The sequence below is a fragment of the Cupressus sempervirens genome, chromosome 1 (genome assembly GCF_028749045.1).
Source record: "Cupressus sempervirens isolate cs-2001-9-10 chromosome 1, ASM2874904v1, whole genome shotgun sequence".
NCBI classification, from domain to species: domain Eukaryota; kingdom Viridiplantae; phylum Streptophyta; class Pinopsida; order Cupressales; family Cupressaceae; genus Cupressus; species Cupressus sempervirens.
In genome coordinates, this window is record NC_143118.1 from 832,843,655 (window position 1) to 832,870,478 (window position 26,824).

The 26,824-nt window shown below is 36.0% G+C and overlaps 1 pseudogene; it reads left to right on the plus strand.

The window, feature by feature from the left end:
• LOC149580428 (protein RECOGNITION OF PERONOSPORA PARASITICA 7-like) lies at positions 1–26,355 on the plus strand (annotated as a pseudogene).
• Positions 26,356–26,824: the final 469 nt, after the last annotated feature.

The following is a 26,824-nucleotide window of genomic DNA, read 5'->3' on the forward strand; positions in this document are numbered from 1 at the left end:
ATGGCGTCTCCCTTCCCATCCCACAAACATTCTTTCATTGAATTTGAAAGGGGAACATTCACAGGCTCCAAAAAATTATATGATGCATTTATCAATCATAGAGGCCCTGAAACCAAAGAAATTGTGGCTTTTACTCTTTACTATACCTTGGAGGAAAAGGGATTTAGTACATTTCTTGATGATCAAGAATTACAATTGGGAGATTCACTTGAGCCCACCATAAAAAATGCCATTTCCTCCTCCTTTGTTCAAATTGCTATGTTCTCACCAAGATATGCAGAGTCTCCATGGTGTCTAGATGGGTTGGTTGACATGATGAAGACCAATGCTCTATTTATTATTGTGCTTTGTGATGTGAAGCCTTTTGATGTTCGATACCCTCACAAGGGAGTTTACAAAGATGCATTCACTAAGCATGAAGAGAAGGGTAGATTTAGCAAAGAGAGGCCGGATGACTAGAAATAAGCCCTCCACTCTTCTTCACTCATCTCTAGTGATAAATTCAGCACATCTAAGGAGTAAGGCTTAGCTTATGTTTTACCAAAAAAAATTTCCTAAACTAGTTTTTATAGTTTTTGTTTCAGTTGTTTGCTTGGAACACTTTTTTTTTATAACAAAAGGCATAAGCCTATATATATTTAAATAAGGTAAAAGTAAACAAAGTGCTTGCAACATGTTATGATTCTGAGTCTTTTAAGTTTTTTTTTCTCTAGTCCTTACTCAAGCTCCATATTGAAGTTGATCCCTTTTGATTTCTTATTCACTTCAAATTGAGCAATAATGTGGAGGTATTGTGTTCAAAGATTGACTTGGCTATGCAACAAAAGGTTGGAGATACATTTCTAGGCTTTCCAAGATATGTGGAAGATACAAAGCTTCTAGAGGCATCTGCATAGGCAAAGAAAAGTAGTCTTCTTCCCAGAGATTCACATCCAGTGAGCATCGATTCCAAATTTGAAGACATGGAAGGCTTGTTGAACAACCCAAAAATTCCAGTAATAGTCGTCGTCGGTATGGGCAGCTTGGGGAAGACTTTTCTTCTCCAATTTGTCTTCAATGCCTTGAAATCCAAGTATCAGCATTCTATTTGGCTCTCTATTTCAAAATCTTATTCTGTCAAGAGTTTACAAAGGGATATTGCCTCCCACATTGGTTTGAAAAGTGAAATTGTGGAAGATGATGTAAGTGAAGAGTGTAAAATTCCAGCTTTAGCAGGAAAAACAAAGAAAAAGAAAAAATATAGTCTCTAATAAAGAAAATAGAGCTTATTTTATTGAAAGAGCAGCAAGCTAAATTACAACACCATATTGGATACAAACTGAACACACATTTTAAAATGGTATCAGTTTGTATATGATTAAATTATGACAGGAAATAGACTCTTGGAATGAGCTGTCAAGTTTTCAGTCATTCCACATTATCTTCCTACGTATATTGCAGTCAAAGATGCAGTGGCAGATGAAAACAAGCTAGAGTCACTTGCATGTATGCTGGAGTCTTGCATTCACCTGCATGTACGCTGGAGTCCCGGAGATCTAGTTGAATAGACCTGCATGTGCGCCTAGAGATCTGGAGTTGAATTAAGAATAGTCCTGCATGTACACCTTAAGATCTGGAATTAAATTAAACGCTAACACCCCCCTTAATTCTAATGAAAGATTAGATAATGAGGAAAGAGGAAAAATCCATTGGGATGAAAACCCCCCCTCAAAAAAGAAATGCTAACAAGACAAGAAAACTATTGTGTTACAATATCTTTCACCCCAAGAAGATCTTGGAGAAACTAAAACTTTTTCTTAGTAAAAGTCTTTGTAAAAATGTTAGTAATCTGATGAGACGTGGGACAATATTGTAAATCAATGATGCCATCAAGGATGAGATCTTGGATGAAATGCATATGGATCTCGATGTGCTTTGTTCGCTGTCTCTGTATTGGATCTTTGCAAACCTTCAATGTACTTTGATTGTCACACCAAATGATAGTCAGTTGAGGAAACGAGATTCCCAACTCAGTGAGGAAATTTTGCATCCAAATAGTCTGAATGGTAGCATTGACAATGCCTGTATATTCAGCTTCTGTGGATGAGAAAGAAATGGAAGATTGCTTTTTGCCTGACCAACATATGGGACTAGAACCCAAATTGAGAACATATCCTGAAGTGGACTTCCGATCAATGCTATCACCAGCCCAATCAGAATCAATATAACCAATAAGATCCAAAGTACATCCAATTGAATAATGAATCCCATAGGTAATAGTTCCTTGAACATAATGAAGGATACGCTTGATAGCTTTCCAATGTAGCTCATGAGGCTCCCGCATGTATCTTGAAACAACACCCACTGCATATGATAGATCTGGACGAGAATGAGTGAGATATAGAAGACTTCCCACAAGCTGGCGATAGAGTGTGCAATCAGCCAATGATGTATCTTTTCCATCTTCCAACTTGATCCCAGATAGAAAAGGTGTGGGTGTTGATTTACAATCACTCATGTAAAATTGAACCAAGAGATCTCTTGCATACTTTGATTGAGCAACTGTGACACCTGATTCACTCTGATTGATTTCAAGACCAAGAAAGAAATTGAGTAGGCCCATGTCTGTCATAGCAAAGGTATCATGCAAAGATGCCTTGGTTTCTGCAATTATTGAGCATGAATCACCTATGATTAGTAGATCATCTACATAGAGTACTATGAGTAACAAAGAGTCAGATGTTCTCAACATATAAACATTTGGATCAGATTTACATCTCACAAATTTTTGAGATAGAAGATAAGAATCCATTTTAGCATACCAAGCACGAGGTGCCTGTTTGAGGCCATAAAGTGATTTCTTGAGCTCGCATACTAGTGAGGAATTATGTACATACCCTTCTGGCTGCTCCCTGTAGATTTCCTCCTAAAGATCACCATGAAGAAAAGAGTTTTTCACATCCATGTGATGAATCTCCCACCTTTTTGCTACTGCAATGGCTAGAGCCAATCGAATGGAATCCATTTTTTCCACAGGAGAAAAAGTCTCATCATAATCAATGCCTTGAACTTGCTGAAAACCTTTGACTACCAACCTTGCTTTGTATCTACTCACTTGACCATTTGTTGATTTCTTTGTTCGATAGATCCACTTGCACCTTACAAGCTTGCGATTGGATGGAAGTGGAACCAGCTCCCAAGTTTGGTTTGCAATAAGAGAATTGTACTCCTCATCCATGGCAGCTTCCCAATGAGAATTCCTTGTAGCTTCTACATAAGTTAGAGGATCTAATACTTGAAGAAGATAAGCATGCATTGGAATAATGGAATTGGTAGCTGAAAATGCATGAGAAGCATCATATATATCAGCCAAGCTCCTTGTTCTTTGTCTTCTCATAGGAGATGCTAAATCATCACTTAAATCCCAATTGAGACTTGCATGTTCATGTTCATCAGATTCAAATGAATCTAAAATTAGATTTGTGGTATCTCCATCATCTTCAAGATCTATAAGAGGAGGAAGCATAGAAATGGTAGTAGGTTGCATTTGAGATGCTAGCATGGGGCTTTCATCAAAATATACACTCCTCTCAATGAAGAGTTGTTCTATAGAAAGATCTAGCAATCTATAACCCTTTACACCATATGGATAACCAAAAAAGATACATTCCTTGCTTTGAGGCCCCAAAGTCTTCTTTTTATCAGTAGGAATGCAAGCCCATGCACAAGATCCAAAAATACAAAAATGAGTGACCGCTGGTTGGATACCTGCCCATGCTTCAAAGGAGTTTTTCCTTTAACAGATTTGTGAAAAGATCTATTTTGGATATATGAAGCATAGTTGATTGCTTCAGCCCATAGTTTTGAGGGAAGTGACTTAACATGCAACTAGCCATCTCCTTTAAAGATCGATTTTTCCTCTTAGCTACCCCATTTTGTTGTGGAGTATATGGAATTGTGTTTTGCAACTAAATTCCTACTTCATCACAAATATTTTGGACATCATTGTTCACATACTCCCCCCCCATTATCTGTGCGGAGGATCTTAAAAAAAATTCCAGATTGTTTTTCTACATGGGCTTTGAAAAGCTTGAGATTCTCAAACACTTCAGACTTGTATTTAAGAGAGTATACCCATGTGTACCTTGAGTAATCATCAATGAATGAAACGACACATCTGGCTTTGCTCATGGAAGGCTCAAGAAAAGGACCCATTAAATCACTGCGAATAAGCTCTAGAGGAGAAGAGGCTCTCCATGAGATTCCCTTGGGAAACTTTTCTTCTGGATGTTTTCCAAGAGCACAACCTTCACAAACTCCATTAGAGAATTCTATGGTAGGCAAGCCTTTTACCATTCCCTGATTGCTAAGTTGCTGCATGTATCTAAAATTTAGATGTCCAGATCTTTCATGCCAAATTCTACTTTCATCATTTGCATGTGTTAGAAGTAAAGTAGAATCTGATTTTGCAACAAAATTAGAGAAAGTGTAGGAATGAGATTGATGATTCACCTTACCAACAGCAATTTTGGAGTTGTCTTGCATGTCATAGATCATGACTGAATTTGGTGTGAATTCAACTCTCCTCCTGGCTCCATTATGTGTCATTTGATACATAGAAAGTAAATTTATGGAAAGTTTTGGGATATGCAAGACATTCTCAAAACTTCCAATTCCAAGCTCTACCTTCCCAATTTGAGTGGCTTCTACAGGAGATCCATCTCCCATGAGAATAGGAGAACTAGAATATGGTTTCAAAGATGAAAGAGCATCATTTGTGGCTGCCATGTGGTGTGAAGCTCCAGAATCTATGATCCATGCATCAGAGGAAGAAATAATAGCTATCAAAGCATGAGCATTGCCTTTGGTTTCTGGCTCTTTTTCTTTCTTCTTCTTGGCACTTTCAAGAATAAAACCACCAAGATTATGTTGTTGAAGTTTCTGCGCCATGTGATCAATGGTCTTCTTCATGCATGATGATTCCGAATGATACCCACGATTGCAATAGGTGCACTTTGATTTTCCCTTTGTGTCCTTTTCTTTTGAACCTATGGACCCATCTGAAGGTTTTGGATTACCTTCCTTTCTTGGATCTGAGTCTTTCTTCCATTTTCCTTTGGATTGCTGATTGGATTTAGAGTTATTCTTCCCAGTTGTATGCACAATGAGTGCATGAGCTTTGGAATTCTTCAAGGTACCCATCATAATAAGCTTATCCTACTCATGTATTAAAGACTCAATGAATGCATTGAGTGTGGGCATCTTCCAATTTTCTCCTATTGTGAGTTTGAATGTGTGGAAAGAAGAAAGAAATACTGCATATTCTAAACCCAACTTTGATAGAACGGCAAGAACTAACTTACTTTCTTCTTTGGATTTATCAATACCACATCCTTTCCGCTAAAGCAACAAAGATTTGAACTTTGTGAAGTAATCTTGGATATTGTCAAAATTCCTTGGATCTAATGAGATGATCTCATTTTCAAGGATATGACCCCACATTTGGTCTTGCTTTCCAAATAGGGTCTCCAAGGTATCCCAAACTTTGCTTGGAGTTGTGCATGCCTCAACATGGAACAACAGTTCTTGAGATATGGACAAGCATAACAAACCAAATGCTGTAACGCCCCGCAAAGAGATCCAAAAGAATTAACCTAAAGTTTTACTAAGTTTGCTAAACATTTTTTTTTTTTTTAAAGTAAGAATGAATAACATACACATCAAACACATAGTAGCGGAAGCAATAGCATGTAATCATCAACAATCATACATAACAGGTTACATTCCTTAAGGATCCCAAGACGTTGAGTCACTTTTAAATTTAATTAATTCTAAGTCTAACAACTACCACATACACATGAAAGAATAATCAGAAAATCCAATGTCCATAATATACATTTGTTCCGAATGCCTCTTGGCAAATTAATTCGGAATGCTCAATCATCCACTGTACATGTCACAGGGTATGAAAGGCTTAAAAGAATATACATATGTAAAGATAAAGATACATCATCCTCAAATCCATGATACAAAGTATAGTAGAATAAATGAAACTAATAACATACCTGATACATCCATACATCCATAATGATAAAACATCTATCATAAAATCTAACCATCCATCCTAATAATCCAAGAACATAGTGAAGGTAAATGCCAACCAAGAAAGCTCCAGCCACGGTGACCACAGACGGATTTCAATGGTAAGAGTAAAAAGCACTACCACCCGACCGCGTGGAACCTAAATGGTCCACTCCCACCGCGCTAAGGAGATAGTCTCAAGTCCCAAACAAGGTATCAAAACACAAAACACAAGTACTCTCTAAGTCTGGGAAATCCTAAAAGTATACTAACTCAAAGGTTTAACATAGATAGACATCTAGACCCAGAGGCACCACAAAGACACGTAGGAAACCTGCTATGCAAGCAGGAAAGTGTCATCGCAAAAGTCACGTAGAAGTTACCCGAGCAATCCCTTAGGAATCTCGGGTCCCTAGTGATCCCTGCGGCCACTAGTATCCTCTCGTACTGACGAGGCATACTGCGAAATGCAAGGTCGTAACCAAGCGTTCTCTCTACCCCATCCTAGCCTGTACGAGCACTCAAGGCATGGGAGAGAACATACAATTATCTTATTAGGTTCATTTAAGTCAGTATTTAGGTGAAATGTTTTCACTTGTTAAAACAACTTACAATGGGTTACTCCAGGCATCCTCTTAGGGCCCCTATCCCCATTGCAAGCCACTTCCCGACACTACACATAGATAACCTACCCTAGGCTCATGAAATCACAAATCAAAGAATCATAATAAAATCACCTCAGTCCTATACAAGCAACTGAAAAACATCATAAAAGATAAGCCACAAAAATTACATCAGTTCTTCATGAGCAACAGGTAAGCATCAAATAATAATCATATGATCACAACAGTTCTCTATCAGCAACTGAAGGCATCAATGATAAATCACAATACTGATCAAAGACTCCAAAATGGTCAAGTCAACACATGACATCATCAAGAACATAACAAACACTTCAGTCCTCTCAAGCGACCGAAAAGCAATCCAAGTATAACTGATCGAGACTCAAAAATGGTTATCAAATATAACTGATCGAGACTCAAAAATGGTTAAAGTTAGGCATCTTATATACATACACTTCAACTTCATACCAGGAAACTGGAAAGCAACAACAAACAGTAAATACATCCATCATAGAGCATACTATCACCTTACCTTGGTTGGTTTGAAAAGATCGAGAACAAATCATCATAACCTCACATTCACAAACCCGGGCCTCTGGTAACAACCTAAACTGGTCAATACTAGAACAACCCCAAAACACAGAGAACACATAGAAAACATCAAAGTCTCACAGATTGGATTTGAAAGTATATTATTGAGTTAAGGTAAGGTTTATGTTCCAATTTAACGTCTATTTCAAGTAACTAAGTTTTCACAACTACCCCTTACGATTAACCCATTTCTATAATAACTTCCATTAAATCAACAATCCAAATCTACAGTTAAATCAAATAATATTCATTATTAATTAACTTAAATAAATTAATTTTAATTAAATTAATCAATAATTACTATTCTAATTACTTATTTTAATCCATTCACTAATTGTTAATTTATTAATATTTAACCAAAATTATTAATAAATTAATATTACAAAAAAAACTATGTTAAATACATTAATATTTAATTATTAAATATTAATATAGATTAAAATATTATTAATTAAAATATATATATTAAAATATTTATTAATCAAAATTTTAAATAATAATAAATAAATTTATAAATAATAAATAAATTATGAAAAAATGAAATTAAAACATAACATATTATATTTATACGTTTTTAAGCCCGTCGGCTTTAAGACCGCCTGCGGTCTGCCGCAGTCCTGCAGCCACAGGGCTTGCGACGGCAGGTACCCTGTACCTGTCATCGCAGTACCTGCGATGCAGGTACTGTCGGCTCTGCCAACAGTGGGGGTGGGTACGGGGTAATTCCCTCCCCCCCACTATAATGTATAAAAAATTATTTTATAAATTATTATTATTATTTTTTTTTTAAATACAATTTGTTTATAATAAATTTTTATTAATAAACCAATTAATTAAAGATATATATAAATTTATAAATATATTAAAATAATTTCTTAAATATATATATTTTTCGTTTCAATTAAAAACTTTTAAATACGTTTCCTCCAAGTATTATATATACTATTTTAAAAAAGGATCTTTGTTTAATACATAAACAATCTAATCACTAAACATGTATAATTAAACATTTTATTTTATTTTATTTTATTTAAATTCTAATTTTATTTTATTTTATAAACTTTTATAAATATTACCCAAATTTCCAATCAAGATTTTCTTTTCTTTTCTTTCAAAAGCTCTCCCTAGTTTAAATTGTAAAATTCTATCATCTAGAACGAGGGTTTCAAATTGATTTATTCTTCCAATTCTGTTATATAGATGAAATACAATATAGTATCATAAGGTTCATAACAAGAGAGCGAAAGGATCAAACAGTGAAATCCAAACAATTCGGATTTAAAATCCACAAGCATGAAGAAGACAGGATTATCAAATTGCATAATTCAACCCGTGATCAAACACAAGACCCTACCTCAACCTGATGCTATTATGCAATCTCCAAAAACTGTAAGAGAATTCGCTCCTCTTCAATAACCTTCTTCTGAAAATCTTCTTTTGAATTCGCCTTCTAAAATTTGCTTCCAAAAGTGTCTCCCAAAATTTCTGTCTCCCCCAAATTCTTTGTCCAAATTCGTGTCCCCCAAAAATGAACCCCAAAGTTGTGATAATGAGTTTTCTCCTCAAATCGGGGCACTAATTGTGCGTTCACCCGAGAGGACTCTTTGCTCAACTGAGTTAACTCAAAATTATCTTTTATTCATCTTTGCTTTATCTTTTTAATGCATATTAAATGAATCATTAAATAACTTTATTTAATTTTTCCACTTGACTTCTATTTTTAATCTTTATTACTTTTAAACCCATGCGTACTTTATGAAATTAAAATAACATTATAATTTCCTCTTATTTTATCTTTTTAATTAATTTCTTTATTTTCAACACATGCTCGGATCATGCAATCTTACAACTTTTAATAATTAATATATTTTCACTTTTTAATTTATTTTAGAAACTTAATTGATAAAATATTTAATTAACTTAAATAACAATAATATTTAGCATTTATTTAAAAATGAACTCTAAATATATTATTATTAAATTAAATAAATATTATAATGTTCTAAATTATCCTTAAACTTTTATCTCCAAATTTAATTCTTTTTATTTAATTAATTTCTCAATTAATTAAATATAATTAAATATTAAAATATCATAATAATTTTCTATTAAATTAAATCATTAATTAATCCTTTTAATTAAACTTAATTAATAGAAAATACATCAAGGACTCATAAAGCAACATACGAAAACCCATCATAGAAAAATACATACTAAATCAAACAAAAGGGTTATAATCACGAAATAACATCATTTGATGCATTCTGAGGGTACTTAACTCAAATACTTGTCCTAATTATCAATTAGGACAATTGGCTAAAGGGTTTAGGATTTGGACTTAAGAGTTTATCTCCCCTCTCTTACCATTGAGATAATGCGATAGGGTACGCTCATCCTGACAATTCAGGGAAGTCAATACCTAGTACCTGTAACCTGCATAAAATCCACGCATGTACAGACACAATATTCTAAGCTAAACAGACAATGACAGGAAGTGGTGCATCGTGTAGATCCTGACTAGCAGGTGACTACGACTCCCTTCCTTAACCACATCAGAAACACCATACATAAAGAAAACAAACACGCACACCATACACATGCAGTATGGGATAAGTATCCATAAGAAAGCACATGTGATAATAAACCATATAACTAATCATCGTTGATAATTGAAAACATTGAATAATCATCATACATGCATGAAATATAGAGTACCAAGTCATCTCATCATATAATAAATTGAGTGTAAAACAACATCTGATAATCTGAAAGTAATGCTACTAAACATCAAGTATAAAACTGGCCTAAAAGAGTTTGGCAATTAAAACAAAATGTGAACTAGGGGTAGGCACTACAAATGCTTCATCCATACAGTTGAAGTATTTAGATTTCTCTACTACTAGATGGGGCTCAACCTCTTTATTCTTAACTATTTGATAGAGACCTTTACTTCGAAGCTGAAGTAAAATTTTAGGCTTCCAATTTAAGTAGTTGTATGGTGTGAGAATAATAGAGGCTAGAGATATCATTTTCCAGCTCTGATTTCCTATACCTACAACAGAGAATATTATATTTTTCCCTTTCCTATAACTTGCTCTGATACCATGCAAAATTCCAGCTTTAGTAGGAAAAACAAAGAACAAGAAAAAATACAGTCTCTGATAAAGAAAACAGAGCTTATTTTATTGAAAGAGTAGCAAGCTAAATTACAACACCATATTGGATACAAACTGAACATGCATTTTTAAATGGTATCAGTTTGTATATGATTAAATTACGACTAGAAATAGACTCTTGGAATGAGCCGTCAGGTTTGGTGTCATTCCACATTATCTTCCTACATATATTGCAGTCAAAGATGCAGTGGCAGATGAAAACAAGTTGGAGTCACTTGCATGTACGCTGGAGTCTTGCATTCACCTGCATGTACGCTGGAGTCCTGGAGATCTAGTTGAATAGACCTGCATGTGTGCCTAGAGATCTGGAGTTGAATTAAGAATAATCATGCATGTACGCCTAAAGATCTAGAGTTGAATTAAAGGCTAATAAAGAGAGGGAATTTGTATTGATTTGTGACTATCTACAAGGGAAAATATGTCTTATTGTGTTGGATGATCTGTGGATGTTGTCTATAGAAGATAATCTATTAGATAAACTTGGCGAGCTAGCTGATAAAGATTGTAAAGTTCTGGTGAGCTCAAGAAATGGAGAGGTTGTTGTAAATTTGAAAGCTCACATTTATAAGCTAGAAGCCTTGTTAGAAAAAGACAGTTGGGAACTGTTTCATTTTTATGCATTTTTGGATTGTAAAGAAAATAGGGCGCCATCAAAGTGCAACCCGAGTTGGCCTAGTGGTGGAGAACTTGTACTCTTGAAAGAGAGGTCACAAGTTCAAATCCCACTAGGGGGTAGGGTATGTATGCCTCGTTTGTAGCACCAAGAACCTCTTGAAAAAGAGTACGAGGTAGTCCCATATCACTGTCACCACATGTAAACCCAAAAACTATGGCATAGTGTTGTGGACTATAAAACCCACTTACTTACTTACTTACTAAAGACGTTGAAAGAGGTGGGACATGAGATTGTAAAACAATGTGGAAATTCACCCCTAGCTATTAAGATGACAACATCATCATTTTCCAAGACTATATCTCTGAGAAAATGGGAGTCTAAGCATTGTCAACTGAAAAAGGTAGCTATCCCCTTTGGTGAGGATGATCCTGTGATGGACATATTAAGATTGAGTTACGATTCCTAGCTAGCATATCTCAAACCCTGCTTTGCTTATCTTTCTTTCTTTCTCAAGGATGAGAGAATAACTTGTGTGAATATTTGATTTATTTATGGATAGGAGAAGGGTTTGTCCCATTAGGAGAGGAGGATATGGCATAGAATTGGTTAGACCAACTTGCCCAGTTGTGTCTCCTTCAACTAAGGGAAGATCGAGAAGTATTGAAAGAGTTAAAATATAAAATGCTGAAACTATTGATTCAGATTTTGGATACATATAGAATTGATACTGAAAATGATATGAATTATATTTACATTGATGTGTGAGCATCTTTATATAATCTGATTTTTCCTTACAGCAACTATTTACGAGAATAACTTCCACAACTATATATTGAACTAATTTTATTTATCTAATCTAAACACATAAACTAACCTAATTAATGTAATAAAGCTAACATTACCCCCTTATTACATTAATTCAACAATCTAACATTCTCACTTATTAAAAACTAACCTAATTGATGTAATAAATCCAACATTCCCCGCTTATTACATTAATCAAATAAAAGTGAAAAGCCTTCACCAATATTATTCCTATGGAAACTTTGATGAAGCTCCTTCACCAATCTTTGAAAGTAGTTTGCAACTTTAGATTGCAATCATAATCCTAAAGTTGCCCTCATATCCCAACTTCAGACTGCAAATCCTGAAGTTGACCTCATAATAACATTGTTTCCACCTCCCTTATACAATGAGACATAGTTCCTCCAAAATCTCACATCTCCATGGAGTGTGCCTGATGCCTTCTTTGGTGTTGCACATGAGACGCCTTTCCTCTGAAAGCACACCTCTCCTCTGAATGTGTCTAATGCTTCCTCAAGAGCCGTAGAAGCAATCACCACTAATATGTCTTCATATGGATGTCTTTCCTCTGAAAGTCGACATCTCCTCCGATTGTCTCTATTGCCATTCTTCAAATCCTATCCCTCTTCATTCCATAGAAGGAAAATAATGCAACCAAGCCCCCTCTTTTCTTTAGGGATACAAATTTATCAAGTCCCCTCTTATCTTCAGGGATGAGTTTGCTAAGCCTCGACTTTACGGGGACACAAATAGTTATTTCTCATGCAATAATCATCTCTGAGTGAGAAGCTAGCATTTTAGGGTTTTTGGTTGCACATGTTATGCTTTAATTCCCTCTTAGCTAAGAAATAAATTGGAAGCTAGGAGTAGAAAGTGCATTTTTTGGGGATATTCTACTACTTCCAAAGCTTACCGTCTATATGATGAGGAGAATAAAAAATTCATTATTTCTAGAGATGTTATATTTCTTGAATTTGACAAAGATGCACACGGTATTGACAAAAAACTTTATCATCTTGATAGATTTCAATCAAAAAAATTATATCATGAATGGGATAATGAACTTCCAACTCTTGAAGGGGGATTCCCTTTCTAGGTCAATCTTTGGAAGTTACAAAGAATGAAGAACCTGTTGAAAGAGAAGACAACAGTTCTAAAAAAATTCTAGAATCTGAAATAGTTTGTGAAGAACCTGCTGAAAGAGAAGACAATGATTCCAAAAAATTAGAAATCATTGTGAAGAACCTGTTGCAGAAGAATTTGAACCAGCTTAACCTATTGCACAAGAATGTGAACCAGCTTGTGAAGAATCTAATTCAAAGGCTCTAGAGGTTGATAAAACTTTAGAGCAATCAATCCATAGATCAATGCGGACCAAGAAAATTTCTTAGAGGTATGAAGATTTTGAATTAATTTTTTCTATTTTTGATGAACCTTCTTCATTTCAAGAAGAAACAACAAGTGATGCATGGAGAGGTGCAATGCGAAGGGAGTATGATGCTCTCATAAAAAATGGAACTTGGAGGTTAGTGGATCCTCCAATTGGTGCCAAACCTATTGGTTGCAAGTGGGCATATAAGAACAAAATAAAGTTGATGGTTCACTTGATAAACACAAAGCAAGACTTGTAGCAAGAGGATATGCTCAGAGAGAAGGTGTTGGCTACACCGAAACTTTTTCTCCTACAACCAACTGGGGAACTATTCGAGCATTATTTTCTTTGGCAGCACAAAAAGGATGGCATATAAATCATATGGATGTTAAAACAACCATTTTAAATAGATATTTGAAGGAAGATTTCTATATGTTGTAACCTCAAGGTTTTGTTATCAAAGACTAGGAACAAAAGGTATGTAAATTGGTAAAATCTTTGTATGGTTTGAAGCAAGCACCACGTGCTTGGTATGAAAAATTTAACTAAGCACCTCCTAAAATTAGACTACAAGCATTTTAGTCTAGATGATGCAATCCTCTTTGTCAAGAAAATTGGTAGATCAATTGTGTATCTAGTTGTATATGTTGATGATCTTCTCATCACAGGCAATAATGATGATCATATAGAATCCATTAAGAGAGAGTTGAAAAAATGTTTTGATATGACTGACTTGGGATTACTTCATTATTACCTAGGTATTGAAGTCATTCAAAATCTTAAGTTCATTTTTGTTTCTCAGAAAAAATATATTGGAGAGTTATTATACAGATTTGGCATGAAAGATTGTAATTTTGTTTCCACTCCAATGTAGCAAAATATGAAGATTTCATCCAATGAAGGAAATACTTTTGAAGATCCAACCAAGTACATGCAGCTTGTTGGAAGTTTGATTTATCTCACCACTACTCATCCTGACATTACCTTTTTAGTAGGAATTTTGTCTAGATTTATGCATAAACCATGTGAGGGGCATTGGATTGTAGCACAATGAGTTTTACAATATTTAAAAGTAACTCAAACTCTTGGTATAAAATATTCAACAATTTCATACTTCCATCTTACTGGCTATTCTGACTCAGATTTTGATGGTGACAAAGAGAATGGGTTATCTACTTCTGGTTATTTGATGACCCCAGGATCAGCTGCTATTACTTGGAGATCAAAGAAACAAATAATTTCTGCTGACTCTACAATTGAAGCAGAATATGTAGCAGTAGCTCAAGCTACAAAAGAAATTGTGTGGCTTAGGAAAATTCTTGATGACTTACAGGAAAAATAGAAAACTTCAAAAACTTTATTTGTTGATAATAATTCTGCAATACAATTGGTGAAGAATCCTAAATTTCATGATTGAACCAAGCATATCAATACCAAATATCACTTGATTCAATATCATGTTGAAGAAAAAACTATACAGCTAAAACATTGTTCCGCTGAAGAACAAATTGCTTATATTTTCACTAAAGCACTGGGATGTGTTAAATTTGAACAATTTTGAATGCTACTTGGCATGACAAATATCCCTTCAGATTAAGGGGGGAATGCTAACTAATCATTCAGGATATCTTTCGTTTAAGAAGTAGTTTTCTAACAGTTTGATTATGTAATGATTAATATAGTTTTCTCAACCGCCCGAATAGTTTTTAGGTTGTATATATTCTCTTGTTATTCTAATAAATTTTTCGTGTGTGTGCATTTCATTTCATATTCTTTGGGCCTATTCCAAGTATATTCTTTTAATGGAAATGTAACAAAATATTGTACAATTCATGACCTGTTGCATGATTTAGCCATAAACATTTCTAGGGAAAAATATTATGTGTTTTCTCTTGAGGAAGCCTCTATGCATGCAGGTGGTAGAACTAGTGGATGGTGTCAGATTTTATTGGCCAAGAAAGATATAAATGACAATCCTTTCTCATAGAGGTAGATTCCTACTTATCTCTGTATGTTGTCACTATCAGAAAACATGGAGATGCAAAGCATTCTAGAGAACTTGTTTACTGCAATTAGAGGACTGAGTGTTCTGGACTTGAGTCAGATGGTGATTTCTACATTGCCCAAGTGCTTTGGAAAGATGATACTTCTTAGAGTGATCAATCTAAAGAATACGAGGATAACAAAGGTACCTAAGTGTGTGAGATATCAGAAAAGTCTCTTGTTTCTTGCAATGTCTATCCACTACTCTGAATTAACAAAATGGATAACTGAACTTAGATATCTTCAGCACTTGGAATGTTGGAGGTTTAAGTGCATGCCAAAGGGAACATCAAAGCTGGTGTCTTTAAGAACGTTGCTAACAAGAGGGGTGCACTTGGAATTGATAGAAGAGGATTTGGTGTGTATGACTCAGCTTGAGGAAATAAGTTTAAGAGTTACGCAGGAGAGGGAGGTGAAGAGGATTGAAGAAGGACTCCTTGAGCACCTGGTTAAGGTGCACCTAAATATTTTGTATCATGATAAGAGTTGACGAAGGTGGAGAATATTCAAACAAAAATAAAGCCATAATTCTCATCTAACTTTTTATAGATGGCATTAATTTGTAAATTTATTATTTTATTATAAGAATATAAGCAAGGTGGAGAATATTCTTACAAGAACAAAGTTATAATTCTCATCTAATTATTTTATATTTGTTCTTATGCTACTACTTTTGCAATAATTAAATTATGAATTTGTAGATCTATTCTTTTTTAATAGGTAATGGGCCCAAGTCTAAATTAATTATTATTGTATGTTAAGTTCAAGTAGACTCAAACCCAAGACCTCCCATATGAGAGGTTCACAAATTGCCACTCTTTTGTAGGCTCTTGCCTAAGATAGTAGGCCCAGTTTTGAATTGGACCTAGTTACTTAGAAAAAAAAATTGTAGTAATGAATTTCATTGACTTGCAACAACTTGTGAGTACTCAACAAAGCTCACAAAAAAATATTATTGTTTGGACAATAAATCATAATTTTATTGTTAATTTCCTAGGAAGGAATCTATCAAGATGGATCAAGATGGATTGAAAACCAATAAGGAATAGAGGGAAAACCTATTCCTAGCCCCAAGAGTAGTTTAGTTGCACTTTTCTTTTTAAAAATTTGATGTAATGTTGTTAGGCACTTTTTGAATCTCCAATACGATTCATATTGTTTCAATGACTTCAATCATGCTTTGAAAGATATTAAAATATTGATTCAAGGCTTTCCCTCTGTCCCATGGGTTGGAACGAGATTTAGGGTGTGTCTGGATGCCTACACCTCTAGAGTTCTTTGTCATGGCAGGACCTAACAATAGAATACTATAACTACCATTTTTTAAAATTTATAATGCAGCAAGCCATTGCAATTGCAAGGTCTTGCTCGATGGGAAGTCATCACTATCATAGCATTGTCATTGCACATTGTCGCACTTGCAATGATAATATCTGTTGCATGACCATCGCTTGAACAACATTGTCGTCGCATGTCATCGCCATTGCGATGTCTATTTCGACTTCTACTGATAGCTCTGGTCAAAGAAAATTTAAGAGCCATGCTTCTACTGATAGGTAAAGTAAAACATTTTTACCCTTCTCAACTATTTCCAATTTTATTTTTGTTATGTTGACTAGTTCCAAAACACAAACAATAGGACATATAATACTAATCCAAATTGAATCATAAAATTCCTAACAAACATAAATAAATTTATTTATACTTGTTAAAATGATTCAATGACATTTTCCATTTTTAAGTTATGAATAAGCATATAAAAAATACAATTCAAATAAGAAAAAAAACATTTGTTATCTCATATTTAATGTCACAGATAAGATAAATACTCAAAATAAATGAAATTTACAAAATAATTTCTACGCAATTTTTACAGGAAGTTTATAAGAGGTATTAACAATATTTGTTGGCCCTTGACGAAAATAGTGAGAGGGGATAAGAAAGAATTTAAGTGGATTGTAGAGGCATATAAGAGATTTAATCTGTTGAAATAGAAAGTTACAAAGAAGCTTGTTTTAGCACTTACAAATTTTAGTAAGGTGTTTCAAGTAGACTATGATGCTAGCGGTACTACAGTTAGAGGTATTTTGAGACAAGAAGGTAGACCTATTGCTTATTTTATTGAGAAATTAAATGATGCCAAAAGAAAGTATTATGTTTATGATTGGGAATTTTATGCTATAGTTTTGGAATTGAAGAAATGGAGACACTATCTTGTTCCTAAGGAGTTTGTTTTATATACTGATCATCAAGCTTTGCAATATTTGAATAGTCAAAGAAAATTGAACCAAAGACATTTGAAATGGGTTGAGTTTTTACAGAGTTATACATTTGTTTTGAAACAAAGGAGTGGGAAGTTTAATATTGTTGCAAATGCTCTTTGTAGAAGACAACTTTTGCTAACATAGATGCAAACTGAGGTGGTTGGGTTCAAGGAACTCAAGAATTTGTATTTGGGGGATCTTGATTTTGGTAAAGCTTGGAAAGCTTGTACGCAACCTATAACATTTGCTAGGAAAAAATGGTTTGATTTTATAATCCAAGATGGTATGTTATTCAAAGGAAGTCAGTTGTGCGTTCCCATAATTTTTATGAGAGAGAATCTCATCAAAGAGAAGCATAGTGGAGGATTAGATAGACACTTTTGTAGAGATCAAACTATTTCTTTGGTTGCTAAGAACCATTACTGGCCATTGTCACAACAAGATGTTAAGAAGTTTGTATAGAGTTGTAGAGTACGTTAGATGGAAAAAGGAGTGAAACAAAACATAGGATTGTATCAACCATTACCTATACCAGAGAAGCCATGGGAAGATGTTAGTATGGATTTTGTTCTTGCTTTACCAAGGACACAACGAGGTCATGATTCTATGTTTGTGGTGGTTGATAGGTTTTATAAGATATCATATTTTATTACATATAAGAAGACTAATGATGTTGTTCATGTGGCAAAGTCATTTTTTAGAGACTTGGCATGGGGTAAGTGCACCAAGTTGTGGTGCCAAAAGGGGGGGTATAAGTGGACACCTTTTTTCTGAAATCAACAAACTTTGAACTTCGACAAGAATTTGAAGATAGTTACACTCAAAATTTTAAGATATGACAAAAATAAAAGTAGCAATCCTTTGAATCTAGTTTCTAAACTACAAATTCATTTTCAAAATGGTTTAGTTTTAGGTCCTCAAAAAAGGGGGCCACATAAAGTGGTACTGTTTATTCTAAAAAGAATAACATAGTACAAAGTGTGGCCCCCCTAAAATATTAACTTTTTGTTTTTTGAAATTTTTTAATCACTCTGGTCAAAGTTACCTAACACTATGTAGTTTATCCCAAAATTTTAGGGTAATTTTATAATGTGTATTTTTTTAATGAATTTTTAATTGGACACATCTCAAAAATGTGAAATATCTATGTGCTCCCTCTAGAAATTATTGAAAACTAATCTAAAATCAAAACTTCTCTTTTTCAAAGTGTGTAGAATGGAGTCTAGTTTCTAAAAAACTAAGTTGTTGCAAAATTCAATGAATGAGCTAAAATCTATAGCCCAATTAGTACATATTGGTTTTTGACAAAAAATGGACATACATTCAAAAGAAATTATAGATGAAAGGCTTGAAATAGTTCAAATAAAAAATAAATTATATGGTTATATAGCTAACACAAAGACCTTCAATCTCATGTAACCTGATTTTATCGATGCTCAACTACGAGGAAACTTGAAGGAGAGCACACAAGAAAAATCATTCTTTTTTTTGTATGTTTGCAGCAAAACATGTCTCAGATCAGTTTACAGTCTTCAAACCTTTGGGTTGGATCCCCAAGGTAGAACCAAACCTTAGGCTTAGTAGAATGCAAAGCTTTGAATAGCGCGTGCATGCTATAGCATGCATGTGCTATTTAAAGCTTTTAAATTTAAGTCTTGATAGCATGTGTGTGCTTTAGTGTGCACACACTATTGATACCTAAATATGACATAGAGAGGGAAGGAGAGAGGATGAGTGAGAGAAAGAGAGAGAGGAGAGGGGGGATGGGTGTGTGTGTGTGTGTGTGTGTGTGTGTGTGTGTGAGAGAGAGAGAGAGAGAGAGAGAGAGAGAGAGAGAGAGAGAGTGTGTGTGTGTGTGTGTAAGGGATGGAAGAGGGGAGAGAGAATAGGGGATGGGAGAGAGAGGAAGTGAGAGAGAGAGAGAGAGAGAGAGAGAGAGAGAGAGAGAGTAGAGGTGGCAGAGAGAGAGTATGGGATGGGAGAGAGATTGAGAGTAGGGGATGTTAGAGAGAGAGAGAGAGTAGGCAGTGGGAGAGGGAGAGAGAGAGAGAGGAGGATGGGAGTGTGCATGTGAAAGAGAGTAGGGCATGGGAGAGAGTGTGAGAGTGTGAGAGAGTAGGGGTGGTAGAGAGAGAAAGTAGGGTATGGGAGAGGGGAGAGAGAGAGTAGGGGATGGGAGAGAGAGGAAGTGAGAGAGAGAGAGATAGTAGGGTTGGCAGAGAGAGAGTACGAGATGGGAGAGACAGATTAAGAGTAGGGGATAGGGGGGAGAGAGAGTAGGTGGTGGGAGACAGAGTGGGAGAGGGAGAATGAGAGAGAGAGGAGTATGGGAGTGTGTCTAAGAGAGAGGGTAGGGAATGGGAGAGGGGAGAGAGGGGGGATGGGAGTGTGTGTGTGTGTGTGTGAAAGAGAGAGAGTAGGGGATGGGAGAGAGAGAGAGAGAGTAGCCTGAGAGAGGAGAGTAGGTGGTGGGAGAGAGAGAGGGAGAGAGAGAGAGGGGGGGATGGGAGTGTGCGTAAGAGAGAGAGAGAGAGAGTAGGGCATGAGAGAGAAAGTGAGAGAGAATAGGGGTGGTAGAGAGAGAGTAGGGGATGGGAGAGAGAGTAGAGAGGGAGAGAGTGTGAGAGAGAGAGTAGGTGGTGGGAGAGGGAGTGGGAGAGGGAGAGGGAGAGGGAGAGAGAGAGGTAGGGATGGGAGTGTGTGTGTGATATCTAGAGAGTAGGGGATGGGAGAGAAAGTGAGAGAGAGAGAGAGAGAGAGAGAGAGAGAGAGAGAGAGAGTAGGTAGTGGGAGAGGGAGTGGGAGAGAGAGAGGGGGGATGGGAGTGTGTGTAAGAGAGAGAGTAGGGGATGTGAGAGAGTACAATATGGGAGAGATAGAGAGAGAGAGAGAGTGAGAGTAGGAGATGGGAGAGAGTGTGAGAGTCAAAGAGAGACTAGGGGGTGGCAGAGAGAGAGTAAGGGATGGGAGAGAGAGAGAGAGAGTGAGAGTAAGGGATGGGAGAGAGAGAGAGAGAGAGTAGGTGGTGGGAGAGGGAGTGGTAGAGGGAGAGAGAGAGAGGAGGAGGATGAGAGTGTGTGAGTGAGAGAGAGAGTAGGGGATGTGAGAGGGGGGAGAGAGTAGGGGATGGGAGAAGAGAGAGAGGGGGGATAGGAGTGTGTGTGTGTGTGAAAGAGAGAGAGTAAAGGATGGGAGAGGGAGAGAGTAGCTTGAGAGAAAGGGATGGGAGAGAGAGAGAGAGAGAGAGAGAGAGAGAGAGAGAGTAGGTGGTGGGAGAGGGAGTGGGAGAGGGAAAGAGAGGGGGATGGGAATGTGTGTAAGAGAGAGAGTAGGGGATGGGAGAGAGTGTGAGAATGTGAGAGAGAGTAGGGGTGGAAAAGAGAGAGAGAGAGTATAGAGGGAGAGAGTGAGAGTGAGAGAGAGTAGGTGGTGGGAGAGGGAGTGGGAGAGGGAGAGCGAATGAGAGAGAGAGTAGGGGATGGGAGAGGAGAGAGAGAAAGAGAGGGGGATGAGTGTGTGTGTGCATGAAAGAGAAAGTAGGGAATGAGAGGGGAGAGAAAATAGGTAGTGGGAGAGGGAGAGGGAGAGGGAGAGAGAGGGGGGATGGGAGTGTCTATAAGAGAGAGAGAGAGAGAGAGAGTAGGGGATGGGAGAGAGTGTGAGAGTGAGAGAGAGAGAGAGAGTAGGGGTGGCAAAGAGAGAGAGTAGGGGATGGGAGAGAGAGAGAGAGAAGAGAGGGAGAGAGTGAGAGAGAGATAGTAGACAATGGAAGAGGGAGAGAGAGAGAGAGGGGGGGGGGATGAGAGTGTGTGAGAGAGAGATTAGGGGATGGGAGAGGGGAGTGAGAGAGAGTAGCCAGAGAGAGAGAGAGAGAGAGAGAGAGAGAGAGAGAGAGAGAGAGAGAGAGTAGGGGATGGGAGAGAGAGAGTAGGAAATAGGAGAGGAAGTATGAGAGGGAGAGTGAGAGAGAGAGTAGGGGATGGGAGAGGAGAGAGAGAGAGTAGGCAACGAGAGAGGAGAGAGAGCGAGAGAGATTAGGGGATGGGAGAGGAGAGAACGTGAGAGAAAGAGTAGGGGATGGGGGAGATAGAGTAGGCAGTGGGAGAGGGAGTAGGAGAGGGAGAGCAAGAGAGAGTAGGGTATGGGAGAGGAGAGAGAGTGAGAGAGAGTAGGGGATGGGAGAGAGAGTATGGGATGGGAGAGGAGAGAGAGTAGGGGATGGGAGAGGGGGAGAGAGTAGGGGATGAGAGAGAGAGTAGATGGTGGAAGAGAGAGAGAGAGAGTAGGGGATGGGAGAGGAGAGAGAGAGAGAGAGAGGAGGGGATGGGAGAGGAGAGAGAGAGAGAGTAGGGGATGGGAGAGAGAGTGAGAGAGAGTAGGCAATGGGAGAGGGAGAGCAAGAGAGAGAGTAGGGGATGGGAGAGGAGAGAGAGAGTAGGGGGAGAGAGAGAGAGAGAGAGAGAGAGAGAGAGACAAAGAGATAGAGAGAGTAGGGGATGGGGAATGGTGGGCTAGGGAGAGATTTATTTTTACATAGTGCATATGCACTATAGTGTGTACATGCTCTATATTGTGTGCACACTATGTGAAATCACTAAAAAATGGTCATAAAGAAAGTTTGAGTCCCTGTTGATACATAATCTACTTTTTGTCTGTTTGCATTTTGTTGTTCTAACAGAAAACATAGGTTTCAAGCTGTTGGAAGTTAGCGAACACTATTTGAAGACTTTTTGAAGCTAGCAAACAACAAATTCAATCATTGGATATGCTATTTGAAGGCTTTTTTAATATTCTTTCTATAGAAAAAGTTAGTGAAGTCCTTTTTAAATATTGTTTGTTGATATAGAGAGACAAATTTGATTATAATTTGACATGTTGTTTAATATATAGTGAATTCATTGAAATTTGTATGTTTGAATGAATTGTTATTTGGAAATGGTTAGAAATTTGGCAAGTTGTTTGATATATATTGTGTATTCATTGAAATAATCATAATTTTAATATGTATTTGAATGATTTGTAATTTACAAATTGTAAGTAATTCAGATGTTTGAATAATTTGACATATAGAAATCATCATCATGCCGAGGAAGAAACCAAAAACTCAAACAAAGGAGGAGAAGGAGGCAGATTTGGCAATTAAAAGAGATAAAATGAAACTACTATGTGAACAAAGAAAATTACAAAGAAATAATGAAGAATTGACTTTTGAAGAGGAACAAGAACCACTGATACAAAGAAATAAAGAGGAAGAATTAGAAAGACAAAGAGAACAAATGAGACTATTACGCTCAAGAGGACAACTAAATTGTGAAGCTACACCATCTTCCAATGTTGGAGCCATATTATTCTCTCATGTTGAAGAGACACTAGTTTGTAGATCTGACAATGTACACACTCCATCATGTAATGTTGAAGGCACAACATCAACATATCAGGTAGGTGATATTCCATCTTTTGCATCTTATTGCCAAGGCACATCATCTTCGGTTCAAGGTATGCAAAAAAGTCAACCTTATGTTGATGTTCAAAATGTTGAGGAAATGGAAGAGATTAAAAACCTTCTAAAAAGTTTTTTAGAAGACCAAAATATTTGATTGATATTGATACTAACATTTTGAAATCAATGCTTGACAAGATTAGCAAGCATACTTGTCAAAGAAAAGTTAATCGTATGTGGAGATTATTCTTTGAAGAATTAAATATTATAAGTCAATGCCAATTATTTGTTGAAATGATGAGGAATTTGAAATTTAGACCTATCATGAATATTCTTGGGCTAAAAACGATGGATGATTCAAATGAAAAAAGAATTGTAAAGAATCTAATGAGTGCTTATGACAAAGTGGGTTCTAAACCATGCACCAAAGATAGTAATATCATAAGACAAGTACCTACATCGACAATAGTAAGTACCTAAATGAAGAAAGCTTGACTAATGAGAAAGACAAAAAAAAATATTGAAAATTGGTAGAGGTACTCTAAGGAGAGTCACACTAAGGCGTGAGAGATTGAAAAACTCAACAAAAAATGAGTTATGGACATTTAGCAGTAGACTACTGCGAAAGGATAAAGAAATTAGTGGAGCTTTGAAATCATTGATCAAAGATTTTTGAAAAATCAACACACGTGTTTCCCCTTATCAAACAGATGTTGTAAGAAGGAGGATTGGTAACCAAAATCATGACCCAGATGTGAAACATTTTTTGGACTCAACTCAAACATAATTTTTTGCAAAATTTATTGGTATGTATCCTCAAATTCGAATAAGTCAAAGATTTTTTGAGATGGGTAAACCTTTTTAAGTGAAGATAAATCACACACACACACAACTTGTTGTTGTAGGATACATATTGAATTTTCTAACCATTTTGATGTTTTTAGGTATATATGTGTGTTTTTGCATTCTAATTTTGTTTTGCAGGATTGTGACATGAATGAGCCACCAAGATCTTCAAGAAAATTCATATCCAAAATTTTATGTGAAATAAGGGATGGCCAACAATTTTACAAGACATCATGTTTAGATGGTACATGCTTATTTTGTGGTTCTTTGCAACTTTTATCAACTTGTGAATATATGGATAGTACACATGCAATTGGAAATAAAATAGTATATTACGAAAAATTTAAGACAGTGACATATGTTCTAAAAGATGGAAAATAGGGTAAAAGATGTGATTTAGTCATTGAAAAGATTCCAATGTATGAGTTCATGAAGATTTTTGATGAAAAGATTATTTACAAGTATGCAAGGCATACACATAGAGCTCGATGGTTGGATTTTCAATTCAAGTTGTGCAAGGATACGTTTTCACTAGATACTATTGTTTTGGTTGTAGACTTCACAAAGAACTACACACTACAACCACAAAATGAGGTGCAAGAAAAATTATTATATTTCTCAACAGGTTTCCATATTTGTTCACATAACATTCATGCATTCACCTACAAGTACAGAGGATGATAGGAAGATTTTGAGGGAGTACCATTTTTACATCAGCGATGATCGATCATATTCTACAGAGTTTGTACATGCTTGTTTTCAACTATTTTATGAAAATTTGGCTAACAGGGGCATAACATATCGTCAACATATTATTTGGTCAGACAGTTGCACATCTCACTTCAAGAATGCACGGATGTTCTATTGGTTGAGTTGGATGCACAGGTTGTGTAGAATTCAATAAATGTAGATTTTTACAGAGGCTGGTCATAGAAAGAGAGAGATGATGGTGTAGGCACATGCATCAAAAGAGCCTTAGCTTGTGAAGAACTAAAGTACAAAGATTGAGCAATATTGACAGATGCAAAATCCATTGTCCAGTGGTGTAATGCTACAATGGGTCCAGGTAAGGAAGGTGAGCTTATGATTTGTAGATTTTTTTGGTTCATAGATAATACTAACATTGTACCATATGAGGACTGTTGCACACTAACAGGATCAAGTGAGTTGCACTCTTTTAGAAGGTCTTATGCAGGTTCGTGGAGTATCCACATACAAAAAGTGGCATGCTATTGTCCATTATGTGCAGAGAAAAATTGAGATGACTGTGAGTCGACTGAATGGGTAGACAAATGGGATATATAGGTTTTGGACTGTCATGCCCAAAATATAAGGGCAAAAACACACACAATTTTTTTTAAAAAAATTTATCCCTAACAATGTCTTGGCATATTTAAGTTTGAAAGCAATGAGTATGAATAGATCAAAAAACTAAAACTTCGATTTGTTTACTTGATTAATTAATTTAAACAATCCAAATTCAATTTATAATGATTTAACACGTTGTCACTTTTATTTACTTTAAAAATAATAATGAATCATACTTTTAAATCAATCGGATATCAATTTAACAATTACAAATCTAATTATTTCAGCACATTTGAAACGAAAAGAAAAGAACTTACTAATTAATATAACATTACATCAATAATTTAACTTTCTTTAAACTTGGTATAATAACAATGTTATTTAAATCTATAATCTAATTAGAAATTAAACATTTCTAAAAAACAACACTATAGCTTAAATTAATTACAATAATGCACCATAACATTATCTAAAAATCTAGCAATACTTCAATAAAAATAGAATAACACTAAACAAAATTGTATTAAATACTTAAAATTTTAACTAACTAAAGCATACTTAACTAATATTATTTAATAATTTAAACTATCTAAATTACAACCAACTTACTAAATCAACTAAATTCTAATATCTATGATCTTCTAACCCAACTAAGACTTAACACAACACTCAAAACTATCTATTTAAATTACTAACCTTTAAACCTTTAATTAAAAAAAATATTAACCCAAACTAAGGCTTAACGTAACACTTCAAACTAAAACAACTTTATTAGCTTAAACATTAATTGCTAACACAAAACTAGATTAACCTAATAATCAAAGTTACTAACATCTAAATTTAATTATCCTACCCCACGTACCCTATCTCTCCCAACAACTTAATTCACCACCCCTTATTCCACATAGCGCATATTCCAACTTGGGCGCTTGGCAAAACGCACATCCAAGTGGAGTGTGCGGACTTGGTTCCTTGTACAACAAATTTACTGCTGAAACCAGATGCATGATACAAAAAAAAAGGGTATTGATGATTTCAAAGCCCAAGTCAAACATTTTGTTTATACCGCGACAAACCTGCCCCTTCCTTAAACTCATTTGCTACGAATTTGATATGCCAGACATGCCATAGGCACTTGGTCCCAAGGATGTACTGGCAACGACGAATTCCATTGGAGGAAGGATGTGCATCAACCGAGGGGACATGGAGTAAATGGGTGCTGAAATTTCCAACGGGCCAAAGCTTTAGTTCTTTCTTGTTTTAACACTAGCGCTTCCCAAAGCGCATCCCGAGGCTACTGGCGCACTGTCTCAACAGGACTGTCCCCTGCACACACAAAGTAAACAAGGCACCGTAGGCACCGGCTACGGTGCAACTTATTTGCACCGTGCCGTTTGCATTTCCGTCACTTCCTAACTCCTATATGCATGCTTTCATCGGCACCGGCTACGGTGCAACATATTTTGCTGTGCGCACTTGATGTCCCGTGCTGACAGTACTGTCAGATGCTGTCAGCGAAACATCTGATTGTACTGGCGATACACACAATTTTAGTAAAGGCGAGAATTCGGCGACAATCCACCGGCTTCGATTTCTTCTTTTTGGGAGAATCTTATTTTCCATAGTTGAATTTATGGAGAACGCATTTCCACTTTTTTGAAACCGGAAATTGGAGGAGTTT